The sequence below is a fragment of the Colobus angolensis genome, unplaced genomic scaffold (assembly GCF_000951035.1).
Source record: "Colobus angolensis palliatus isolate OR3802 unplaced genomic scaffold, Cang.pa_1.0 Scaffold147, whole genome shotgun sequence".
Lineage (NCBI taxonomy): Eukaryota > Metazoa > Chordata > Mammalia > Primates > Cercopithecidae > Colobus > Colobus angolensis.
In genome coordinates, this window is record NW_012114566.1 from 6,380,027 (window position 1) to 6,393,602 (window position 13,576).

At 36.9% G+C, this 13,576-nt stretch overlaps 1 protein-coding gene across 1 annotated transcript in view; it reads left to right on the plus strand.

Moving 5' to 3' along the window:
• Window positions 1-13,576, plus strand: part of ARHGAP15 (Rho GTPase activating protein 15) — a 630,040-nt gene that overhangs the window by 547,433 nt on the left and 69,031 nt on the right. The window lies entirely within an intron of this gene.

Sequence of the window (13,576 nt, forward strand, 5' to 3'; positions counted from 1 at the left end):
TCTCTACTAAAAATACAAAAATTAGCTGGGTGTGGTGGCACATGCCTGTAATCCCAGCTAATCAGGAGGCTGAGGCAAGAGAATCACTTGAACCTGGGAGGTAGAGGTTGCAGGCAGCTGAGATTGCGTCACTGCACTCCATCCTGGGTGACAGAGTGGGACTCCATCTCAAAACAAAAAGAAAAAAAAAAAGCCCTTGCAAAGCACTAGTCTCTCAATATAGCAATCACTCCCAACCCCTAAGGATTCCCACTGTAGTATGCACACATTTACTTTTCAGTCTAATTCTGTTTAAAGTATTTCCCACATTGCTTACATTTGTTAGAGATTAGTATTGCCATTTTGTATCCCTTAAAATTGAAAATGAAATGTTTTTGAACATATTTTATTGTGAAAATGGTATAAATGACATATAGAGGCTTACTTTGCCTCCATCCCAAATCACGTTTAATCACAGGGTCAATTTCCTATGCTTAAATGTGTCTGGTCAGAAAGGAATCCTCAGACATTTCTAAGATTAACCAACAGGGGGCTCTCTTAAATATTCCAGATACACTGGCATCCTACTGTTTCAAATTACTGGTCCATACAAATCTAACACCAATTTTGACTTAAAACTAAGCCAAAAACCTTAATTCTTGTTTGTCCAACAACTTCTGCATTCAAAGTATTTAACTTTTGGTTCCTTGTGTTCCTGTGGACTAGAACTGGGAACTATCAATGTTAACTCTAAAGAATATTTTCTCAGCTCATTTTGCACATAAGGTACACTGAAGAATTGAATCAACTGTCTGGACTAGTTGATGAACAGATTAAATTGGCATTTAATACTTGTAGAACAATTGAAGCAAAATTAAAGTTTAGGGATATGAATCAGCTGGGTAACTATCTTATTTCTCTACTTTTCTCTACAAGTAGAGAAAACTTTACCGGACCTATTTTTCTAAAAGAAAAGAGGGATTGATATGGCTTAAAGGCTCGAGTATGAGAAAAAATGTGTGTTTCAATAAAAATATTTTGAAATGAATAGCTGACTTTTTTTTTTTTTTACTTAGAAATGTTACTCTGACTTCTCATCCATGAACTAGTGTTGTGTATATAGGTTTTATTTTCCACTCTTTGGAGGCTCAGTCCAATAAGCAATACAATTCCCTAAGAAAGGATTTGATTGAGGAAGAGCCAGAAATTAGAATATGAAACTAGAATATATTTACATACATGGTACTGCAGGGTCCTTGGTCCTCCTTCAGACTGCAAATGTAGAGTCTAAACGCATTTTATATCTTTTGTACTCTCTCTGCAAGAGCAACTTCACCCAGGAGAAGACAGTGGCAAACTCAGACTTTGCTTTCTTGATTCTAGAATATATTCACTAAATAAAAGGTTAACTGCAACAGAAATACCCAGAGGAAAGTCTAGTACATAATTTTCCTAGAAGTGATTTGATCTGTGCAAATAGTTTATCTTTCTTTTGGCATAGACCAAACTAAACGTTATCATTTTACCAACATGGGGAATTACTTTTATTATCAAAGTAACACAAGCTCATTATAGAAAATGTGGAAAATACATTTTAAAAATGAAGAATTCATACTCCTATTATTTAAGCATAACTTATCACAGTTCATATTTTGGTGTATTCCTACCAGTCTTTTTAATTAACTGCTTAGCAAAATTATATGGTATCTAAACAATTACACAAACTTATTTTACTTTAAATTGCTTTTTACAGATAAAAAGTAATAAATATTTATTGAGGTTAACTTGAAATTTACAGAAAAGTAAAAAGAAAAATTACTCTAACAATAACCATGTTTGGGGGCTATTTCCTTGGACATGTGTACTCCGCATTTGTTTTTTTTTTTCTAGCCTGCTTAATTTTAAAACATGTGTAACATAAGAAAATTCATATGTAATACCTAATTGCTTAGTTTTCTAGTCTTTATCACTTTAACTGCCCTCCACTCAGTTTTTTCAATACCATTATTATAGATACAAAGCAGGTTTACCAAGTATTCCCACGAAGAGAGGTAAACATTCTACCACTCCCTGCAGCTTTGATTTTTTTAAGAGGGGAATAAAAATCTTGTTTAGTATCTCTCCAGAGCAATGTTCCAATGTTGTTTTCTAGCAAACTCCAGAAGGAACAGCACCAGTCATTGTTTTAAATAATCATCAAATGCCCCCAGAGCTTTCACCTGAACCATCAAGGGTGGACCACAAGAAGGGCATTTCTTGTCACCGGCCCGGGCGCGGTGGCTCACACCTGTAATCCCAGCATTTTAAGAGGCCGAGGAGGGGGGATCACGAGGTCATGAAATCGAGACCATCCTGGCTAACACAGTGACACCCCGTCTCTACTAAAAAATACAAAAAATTAGCCGGGCGTGGTGGCGGGTGCCTGTTGTCCCAGCTACTCGGGAGGCTGAGGCAGGAGAATGGCGTGACCCGGGAGGCGGAGCTTGCAGTGAGCCGAGATGGCACCACTGCACTCCAGCCTGGACACTCCGTCTCAAAAAAAAAAAAAAAAAAAAAAAAAAGAGACTCCATCTTGACTCCGTCTCAAAAATAAAGAAAGGCATTTCCTGTCACCAAGAGCTAAGTGGAAGCCAGAGAGAAATAATCCAATGCAGTCTTTGGAGTTTTAGATCCAAATTAAGTCAAGAAGATGCTTAGTTTACGGTGTCTCTATTCTTGAGTTGTAAATTTTGATTCATCACTTAGTAGAATTACATAAGTCTTCAAGTAAACTTTTCAAGAAAGCTGTGCTATTATAAATCTTTGCGAACTTGAGAATGTCTTTTAACATGCAAAAGACAATTTTGAGTATGCACACAATTTGAGGGCCACAATTTTTTCCCTATAAATTCAGTAGATATTGCCTTGTTTTCTTTTAGGATTTATTGAGAAAAGTGTTAGGAAAGCCTAAATGTTTATTTTTTTTTAGTCTTCTTTTTCTCTGAATATTTGTAGAATGATGCTCTATCCTCGTCATTTGAAAGTTTTGCCAGAATATACCAAGATAGTATACCAACTCGATTATATTTTCTTAGAACCTCACTGTCATTTTCAATATTGAGGTAGTTTTTTTAACTCACAGGAGTTTTCTTAATTTTGTGCTTGACTTGTATATTTTTCAAATGTTCTGGTTTCTTCCTCAAGTATTCTTACAAGCTGTAGATAATCTCTTCATTCTTTGGCTTCCAACATGTCTTCTTTCTCATCATTTTTTATGTCTCCATATTCTGGGAAAACTTCTCTGGTTTGACATCCATATCACTAACCTAATTTTTCTGCAGTAACAATTTGAACTTCAGTGCAAAATTTAATTTTGTTTTGCATTTTTAGTTTTCACACAGTCCTTCCTCAAATCATCTATATAATTGTCATCCTTATCCTAGTGATCTTTTCATCTTCCCTGTCCTCTCCTATGGCTTGCTGATCCCTCTCATTCCACTCCCTGTGTCAAATTTTATGAGATACTAAGTAGCTTCTTAATTGTCTAGCGGTTATTGTAAGAGTTCTAAGCTTTTTCTGAGCATTGTTCTCTTTTCTGAAATGAGTTTTTTCATAGGTCAAACGTTGCTGGAAATTTTGTTATGTTTACTCATCTCAAAAGGTAGAAATGGATGCAACATTCTATGCACACTGCTTTTTACCAGCCTTAGCATTTTGTCTTGGAGCTATACTCAAATGGCAAATTGATCATCACAGCTCTTACATTAATTCTTATCTAGCATACTTGTTCTCGTATGGCCCTAGGATCCTGACATTGAATTTTCTCCCACCCTAATTCCTTACCTCTGTGGCACTCTAAAAGATAAAGTGCATAAAGCATTAGAATTCCAAGGATTTCTTCCTAAAGAATGTTGCCAGTCTCCACCCTTTCTCCCCTTTATGTTTCACATATGGGACTACACAATTCCTATGGGGATATGTGCCATTATCAGGACCTTCCTTCTGTCTTCTACCTACAATATTCTCAGTTACAGTTCATGGAAACTGCTATCTTTAAATTATCCCAGTTTGAAGAGTAGTCTTGATGTGTAGCTTAGAAGGGAAGGGGACTGATGAGAAGGGGCAGAAGGGAAGCATTCACACTACTTCTAAACAGCATTAACTGTGTAGGAAAGAGCTGCCCAGTTTTTTGGTTGGCATAGGCCTGGAGGCTTTGATTCTAAAAATCAGACACTTGAAGAAAAATAAGGATGCTTCTATCTGCTTGCAGGAAGGCAGGCTCTCTGGTTCAGTACTTCAGTAGCTCAGGCAGCTGTACCACTGGCACTTTCGAATTAAGACCAACATGTCTTTGAGTAAATTATTCTTAAATTTTTGTCACTATGTTATTGTCAGTTCCTGTTTAAATTATTGTAAGAATTCCATTATATTTTCCTTGCTTTGAAGCAAATTTAGTGACAAGTTTCAAAAGGTGGTTAGGTGTTGCCAACCAGATGCCATTTAAAACCAAAAGTCATGATTTGCATCAGCTCTTTGCAGAAAGCATCACATTGAAAGTTTGCATTCAAATTCCTCCTTGGGGTGTGACCTCCGCCTATGGCTGCTACTTTACAGTTGTGTCTTTACCTGGAAATGATAACGGGCCCCAGGGGGGAATATTTATTGTTAGTCCTGCCATTTACACGGGCCTTTGAGCTTCTAAGAAGATGCTGAGAGTCACAAAATGTAAATCAGTCATTTCATTGTAATGATAGATTTCAGAGTATTATTTTTTCCATTTGAGGAAATTTTTTTTCACTATCTAAACCACACCTTGGTTCTTCATAAAAAGAATTTTGGATTTTACATCATAGAAAAAAAGTTTCTCTTGGCTTGACTTGCTGGTAAGGAGGTGTGCGAATGGTCTCAAGTTATACATTTGCAGAGAAAATACCATCCAGATGCTCAAGTCAGCCTTTTTTTGGCAGACAGCTAAAAACCATACCAAAACTGAGTCTCAAGTCTGTAACAAAAGAATTCCAAAAGCTCTTACCTTCGGAACGGACATTAATTAAAAGAAACAGTCATATCCCCCATGATCAGAGTTTAACTGCTATTAATCAGAGTTCATCACACAATTAACACTTTGAACTGATTAGCAAATTAAATTATAGCAAGAAATGCTGAGGTTAGGACAGCGGATGGACGTACTCTCTTGCCCAACTCAGTCCCTCATCTTTTAAAAGAAAGAAAAAAAAGTGAAGCACTCCGGTCATAACGAATTGTGCAGATTTTGTTTTCAGGGAGGTGTTTGCCATTACATATTGCACATAATGTATGGCACTGTTAGGAGGAAAAAATTGGAGTCAAAGTGGCTGGAAAGTTAGGTCTGCTCTGTAGCACTGTGAGATTGTTGACATCTGCCGAGGTTGGAGCGCTCAGTAAGCAGGAAATGGGGTGTCACTCTGAGTGGTAGTTTACCATTATCCTGGCATCCTAATGAAGTGTCTGCAGTGCACAGAGCTTCTGGATGGCATCTTAACGCACGGCTAAGCAAAAGCACTTCTCTCCCTGTCACTGTCATCCATCTGCCTGCACCCTACTGTAGCCAATGGGATGGAACCATGCTACAATGTGCTATAAGCCATTTAGAGTTGCACATTGCATAATCAGTCCCATCAAATATGTAAAAAATGGCTATTATTGGTTATTCTCCTCGAACTGGCACCTGGAGTTTGATACATGAAAGTTCAACTTTTTCAAGTACTATTTTGGCTATTAATTCCACTCCCCTCCACACACACTATCTAAATGGGAATGAGTTGCATCCTCATTGTCTTAAGCCTTATTAATGGATTGAATGAGTTGTATGAATATTCATTAATAATTTCACTGTACATCACACTTGGTGAATTCATCAATTTACAATATAATGGAATGGTCATTTTCTTTGTGATAACCATTTTTAAGAAAAGGACAACTCCCATTGCAGATTGGCTGTTTTCATCTTAGTTGGCAGTGAGAGTTTGAGGTCTTTCAATAGGTTTTTTTAAAGACACAGTGCACTTCACCAAGTATATTTGGATTTTAAGCTATTATTGCCAATGCCAGATGATGGAATTTGGTGTTTTAATATTACCTCCGATTAAATTCAAATGCAGTGGAAAAGAGGATATCTGTTGTTAGGTGACAGAAGTAGAGCAGGCTATGTGTGTAATCCTCCTGAAACTTCTGGATAGGTTTGCAAGCAAGGCTGCAAAGCAGCTAGACTCTCATGGTAAGAACTGAAGTAGTAAGATGGTCACAAGGTTGAGGAGGAGCTTTCTGTAATAGGCAGGGGCAACAGGAATCTGCTAAATTGGGGCGGGGGGCAGGGAGGGTAGGGTTAGATAAACAAAAGGGCATAACATAATTCAGTTGCATCAGGAATTTTTTCACAGACATTAAAACTATGGTAAACATAACAGCGGGGAAGCTTGCACTGCTGCACAGTGGGAAGCTTAAAGCGTCTGCCGGCACTGTGCCTGGCTCAACTACAGCTAGAAGTCTCCGACTTTCATTAGCACTCAACAATTCACCCAGTTCCCCAGAAAAGGAGAAAAAAACAAGGCAGCAAAGCCCCTCACTAATTATTGTAAATGCTCCCAGGTTACAGTATTTGGGGGACGACAATGGCAAGAGGGTGTTAAACTAGAACCAAAGAGTAATTCTGAAATGAAAAAGAATGAAGGAGTTTTTTGTTGCTTGTTGCTTTTGTTTGTTTTAAACCAGTGTAACCCTTCATTTGATGGGTAAAGCAGTACGTTGAAATATTAGGCCACCATTTTACAATGAAATTTTAGAAGACTGCACCAAATTGTGTTCAACTCCTTTTGAGCAACAGAAGTACAGGTTAATTTCACAAATGACCTCGTCCCCTTGCCTCCAAATTTATGTGAGTACATTTCACAAGTGTCTGCAACAGAAACTGTTTCCTTTGGAGAACTTTGTAATAATATATAGAACCAAATGTTGCAAGGGAGGCAGACTAACACACATCACTGCAAAATACTGTGCCTTAGGTTAAAGTTGGTATTTTTCCCCCCTTCAAGAATGGAGTCATTTGAGAAAAATATTGGACTTCTTCAAAGGAAGAGGGGTCTACTGTTGATGCCTGTAAGCATTTCAAATGATAGGTTTTTTTTTTTTAATGGAATGATAGATGTTTATTCTTGCTAAATCCAGACTCGGGAATCTGGTTTCTTCATTCATATCCCCCCAGCTGCTGTCAGCAATGCAGCACACCAGCGTTCCTTCATGTGCGAATATTTCTCCAGAACTCATTTGCAAGAGAGTCGAAGCAATATTAAACACCACATCCAAACCTCTTTTAAACACACAAAGCAATGGGAAAACACATCAGAACTAGACCATTGAGAAAATCCTCCTTTCAAATTTACTGTTTGCTTCACGTGCTAGTATAAAATATCCCACAAAGTCCCGTTTGTGATCCATTTGAAACAATCTTGATTTGCTTAAATTGTCACATTCTTCTTGCACATTTCTTTCTAAATGCAAAAATGGCAAAGAATTCGACTCCCTCTTCATTATAAAAGTACAGAATTTCTGGCTTGTTTATTCCTAATGGAACACTTGAGAAAGAAGAAAATATATAAATATATTTTTCAGAAGATTAGTTGTCTCAATCTTTTTAAAAGAGAGGATTTGTTCATTTTTTCTCCCTGGTAAACAACTTGGGCTTTGCACTGTAATTTTCCATTGTCAAATTAATGCATTTCATTTTACTGACTTGAACCCATGGTTCTAAAACATCAGACCTTTTAATATCTTTATTTCTTCCATACTCTGTATTAATGTATGTCATTAGGACATTGATAGTTAGGGATAGAATCCAAACATCTTATAAAATAAATTTGTTGGAGGAACCTTTTACTCCATTATAACTTACTAAAACTGAGTCTGAAAGAACTCACTAACAAAATAAAACTGGTTTACTTCTTATGAGAACATATTTCCAAGCTAAGGATTTCAGGCAAGAAATGGGCCGTTTTGAGTATTTCAAATCAAGCATAAGAAATTTTGTCTGATCTACTGGTAAATATTCTATTGACAAGGTCAAGAACAGAGACAGTCTGGACACCATGTCAGAAGAGACAATAATTATTATTATTTTTTTTTAAGTGGACAGTTTTTCAACTTCAATTTCTAAAGTACTATGCAAGCTTTATACAGAATGTGCAGGAAAGTTTCTTAACTATAATGAAAGTATGTTCATATTTACATCTACCTATATGTGGTACTTCAAAAATTAAAGGTGTGAATTTAAAAATGGCTAATATTTTCAAGAAACTATAAAAAGAAAGGGGTCGGGGAGAATACAAGCTGTGGCAAAAAATCTAGGCTCAGCAGCTTTCTGGGGGAAATGGTGAAATGTGACTATGTGATTTATAATGAGAAAAGGTATCTACAACATACAATTTTCTACCTAGCTGCAAATAATAATTCATAGTGATGTCCCTTCCAGATAAAAGACCTTTGCTATGTAGGACCCATGTGGTAAAATGATCATGATAAATGTCAGACCAGTGCAGGTAACGGCTTTACAAACCATTAAGATTAGCTGGCTCTTTTTCCCGATGATAACAGTAACCATGCTGTGACTCTATGTGGTAATAATATCTCAGTCCTGATAAATGCCAGAGCCAGGCAGAGGTGTTTATCATTCCCAGTTCAGAAATGCTGACTAAAGTTGCCACATGTTGCCTGTTTTTCTTCTTCTACAATAGTCTCACAATTAAAAAAAAAAAAACTGAATCATAAAATTATGTTATAACTCATTTTTAAAAGATTTTGATGTTTGTTTAATTAATAACTCTATCTGCTCTCAGGGTCACTGTGTGACCATGTCAAATGAACTGGCTGGACAGTTTACTACACTAACCATTATCTCCTCTTCAGAGGTCTTTTGTTCAAAACGAATGGTTATGGATAAAGTTTAACATGCTTTCTTTAAAAACAATATTTTTAACCCAAAGACAGGAAAAGTGTTTCTTAGTTCACATTTTTCCTAATTGTGATATAGATCCTAGTTGTTTTCAAGTGAGTTTTTTTAATCCCTTATAAATTTGTCTACCAATGGAAAGACACACATTAAAAACCTCAAACCTTGAAAAGTATTTGTAGGATTTCCACCCTTATGAAAATGTACAAAGATAATGCTTAATATAAATAGATACTTGAGTATTTGAAATGAATTACTGTCTTATGATGAAAAAGATTTCAAATGACTCACAATAATAAAGACTTTTTAATTTAAAAAAAAAAGGTTGTACAACCAGATATAAATGAATAAATATAGTTTCAAGAAAATCTTCACAGGAAAACTGAATTAGAGAAATTCAGAGAAATAAACCAGTGAGCTTTATTTTCTCAGCACAGACTATCGCCTAAGGATGAATTAGTGTCATTGTAAGTTACAGAAATGTACTTGGCCACCATGACACCTCCAAAATTACTTTGAAGAGCAAGAAATTCTAGGAAGGACAATAGGATCATGCTTTTCCTGTGAAGATTGCTGCTGGAGTGTCAGCCACTGCCTTACTCTCCAATTCAGACAAATAGAGGCATCACTACAAAACTGAGGAGTGCAAGTTTGGTTTAAGAGCCTGTTTCAGATTGGTGAGTCTGGGGAAATGTTATCTTCCTAAAATTGATTGTACCAAAGCAATTCCCTTTATTAAAAGTTACTTAAGCAGGATACGGTGGCTCACGCCTGTTATCCCAACCCTTTGGAAGGCTGAGGCGGGTGGCTCGCTTGAGCCCAGGGGTTCAAGTTCAGAGTGGGCAACATGGTGAAACCACGTCTCTACAGAAAACACAAAAATTAGCCAGGCGTGGCGGTGAGTGCCTGTAGTCCCAGTTAATTGGGAGGCTGAGGTGGGAGGGTTGCTTGAACCTGGGAGGCTGCAGCTGCAGCTGCAGTGAGCTGAGATCATGGCACTGCACTCCAGCCTGGGTGACAGGGACAGACCCTGTCTAAAAAAAAAAAGGTTAAAGACTAAGACTTGAATACATTTTCTAAACTCGCCCCAGTGTGAGATCACAACACATCATAAGTCACTAGAATAACATAAATAGAAGCAGTCACATGAGAAGGAAAATATATTATTACTTTCCTGAATGTATTTAATTTCTTGATGCATTCATAAGCATAATAATTTTGAAGACTTCCAGAAATTGATTAAATAGAATTTTATACTTGATGCATTTCTGAATTATTTTGAAATGACTAACATCTCAGAAGCTTTTTGAGTTTGACAATTATCTTAGATGATCCCTTCAGTCAGAAGACATAAACTTTACTGACACCTATATTATGACATGTCTTATATTTAAACATCTATTATGACATCTTTTGTATTTTACCTGCCCCTCCGGATTGTAAAATGAAAAGATAGCAACCAACTTTGTATCTGCCACAAGTTGCACACAGGCCTGAATAAATATGGTTTTCTTCAGCCATATATATATCTCTCTCTCTTAAGAAATTATACTTTTATTTTTAATAATTTATGGCTAGAGAGCAGGGATAGAGGTAGAAGGAAACCGAGATTACCCTTTACAAGATCATTCTTAACACCCCTCCTAACAGCACGCTCTACATGGTCTAGTTCCTTGTGGACCAGGACCAGAAATGGTTCTGGAAACAGTGCTAAAAGGGCCAGTGAGCTGAAGCTTCCCTCATTTAACAAATCCATAGACTTATGCCAATAAAGTGGCCAGAGTATTTTTTTTTTTTTTTCCAGACGGAGTCTTGCTCTGTCGCCCAGGCTGGAGGGCAGTGGCCGGATCTCAGCTCACTGCAAGCTCCGCCTCCCGGGTTCACGCCATTCTCCTGCCTCAGCCTCCCGAGTAGGTGGGACTACAGGCGCCCGCCACCTCGCCCGGCTAGTTTTTTGTATTTTTTAGTAGAGACGGGGTTTCACCATGTTAGCCAGGATGGTCTCCGTCTCCTGACCTCGTGATCCGCCCGTCCCGGCCTCCCAAAGTGCTGGGATTACAGGCTTGAGCCACCGCGCCCGGCCCAGAGTATTTTTTGATACTGACAGTTATTGACTATAAAGAGTTGTTCCCATTCTTTAAATTCTTCCTAAAAGGGCTTGTTTATTCAAAAAACAGCCAAAACATGAATATCTCCTGGAAGGAAAAACTGTGAATACAAGGAAATCTGGTGTAGAAAAGAGGTCATCAGTTCCAATTGTCAGGTGATCCTCCCTAGAGAAATAAATGTCTAATGTGAGTCAGATAGATTCAGTTCCTGCTTGGTCTTTCCTACAAGTAATGTACCTCTCTTCTCAGGTTGAACTGTTTTGACACAGTTTATCAACATCAAAGGCCAAGCTTACAACGTATTTGACATTGAGACTATGCCTTCCTTTTAATTAAATATAAATACGGCTTTTCTGGGCTTTGGGGGGAAGGGCACAGAACCTTGAAAAATTGCAAATTGCCAACTACGGGCTACGCTCAAGGCGGTGGTTATTCCTTGCTTATGATGCCATGACACTTCTATTTATGATATACTGTAACTACTTAGGAATTGTAACCAGACTCTCTGATAATTGACAGCATTCTATATATTTACAAAGCTACGACATACTGTACCCTGTTCCTACTTTCAGGAAAGCATACTAAATAGTAAAAGTATGACTTCATTTGATTTCAGAAACAACCTTGAACCAGGAGCAGTTATATATCAGGGATGATAGAGAAGACAATGAATAACAAAAATGTTTTAAGGGAAGAGGACTTACAGGGGGCTTACTTAAATAATCACTTACTATATGTATGTTTATGTGCATTGAAATATAATTCTATAAAAACCCAATAGGATGTATAATTTTTCTGTATTTTCAAGTAAAGAACTAGAAGCATCAATAGTTCAAGCAACTTTCCCAAAATCATACAGCATAGCAAAAATTCTAACCCAGTTTTTTTCCAGATTCCTGATAAGTGGTATGTCACTGGATATACCAATTTTCTTATTTATTTGAAGCATATGTATATTTTTATCTATTTGTGAGATTTGAATTTGCCCCCAGAGCATCTCCTCCTAAAGCAACTGTGAGTTATTCAAAGACATTTATCAAGCAATTGTTGTCATCCCCGGGATTGACTCCTGAATGGGCAACTCAAGTTTTGGCATTAAAAGTGTATTCTCAGAGGTTTGTATCCAGTTGTAAGGCATGCTGAAACAAAATGATCTCTGGAGATACTCCTTCTTCCTCTAAGCAAGCACAGTCTCTAACTAAATTCAGAAATGGCCACAGTACAAAAAGTATAAACTGAATAGAAACTAGAGAACTGCTATTCTTCCAAATATAGCTCTGACATATAGGAACTACCATGTTTTTCATACAGGGTGCATTAGACATTTCAGAATAACTTTCAGAAGCAGAACAGCTGTGGTACTACTGACCTCTTTGAAACAAAGGAATACAGTTGTCCTTTAAGAATTTTAGACAAACGAGATGAATAGTACTCCCTATATACATTGATTACTGGGATAATCTGATCTTTTCTTCCTCTTAGTGAACCTATATAACAAAGCAGAATGTATTGTTAAATATGATTTAACATGAAGCTATAAGAACAATAAAGGCATGGATGATAAGGACAGAAAAGTGTCATCAGATCCAAGGTTCTTCACTGTACAGAACTTTTTCCATCATCATATACAGCTTTATCTTATCTCTTTTCTAAAAGGCATTGGGTTGTAAATGTGCTTTAGTAGCAACATTTCATGCAGATGAATGCAAGTGTAACTATCATAAACCATATTTTGAAAAATGTGCCCTCAAAACTATAAAACCACATTCTTATAACATTAAAGGCTATTTCACATCATGTAGGTGTTACTTCTCTGAATAGCGTGGAATCGTTTTGAAGCTTGTTTACAACAATGAGTTTGATGTAGTTTGAGAAGATGAGAAGATGGGGGCAGGTTGATGAGGAATGGGTATTAGTAAGAAACAGTTTAGAATCACTTTTGGATGGCAGAAATGAAGCACTACAAAAAGTTGTGTGTGCAATTGTGGGTTCACAACTTAGAGATTGAAGAGACTATTTGGATATGGGTGGAGAACTAAAATGGAATAGAGGCAAAAATAAGTCATAATAGAATGAGGGCAGGAGTAAATGCAAATGAAAGAGGGAAAAAATTATGGAGTTCATTACTTCCGGAAAGATTTTGTGTAAGTCTCTTCATGTACAGTTTGCCTAAGAGATTCTCTAATTCTTCAAGTAAAAAAAGTTCCTTCCTCCTCCCACCAGTCATAATGTAAAAACTTAGCGATATCTCAGAGTCTTCTCAGAACCTTCAGTGCTTCATAATGAGAAAAACATATGCTGAAGGAGAAATATTAATAGAAAATGCTGTCTTTCAGATGCTCACTGAATCAATTGAAGACAGTTGACACATCTTTAGTAAACTGTGTATGAATCTTAGCTCATTAACCACTCCTGTATTATGTATGCTGATTCCAATTCCTAATATGACACATCAATAAACCAGATCTAAAAAGGTGTCATTTCGATTTTAATGTATCCAATTGTATTTTTAGATGTTCCTCCACTTGAA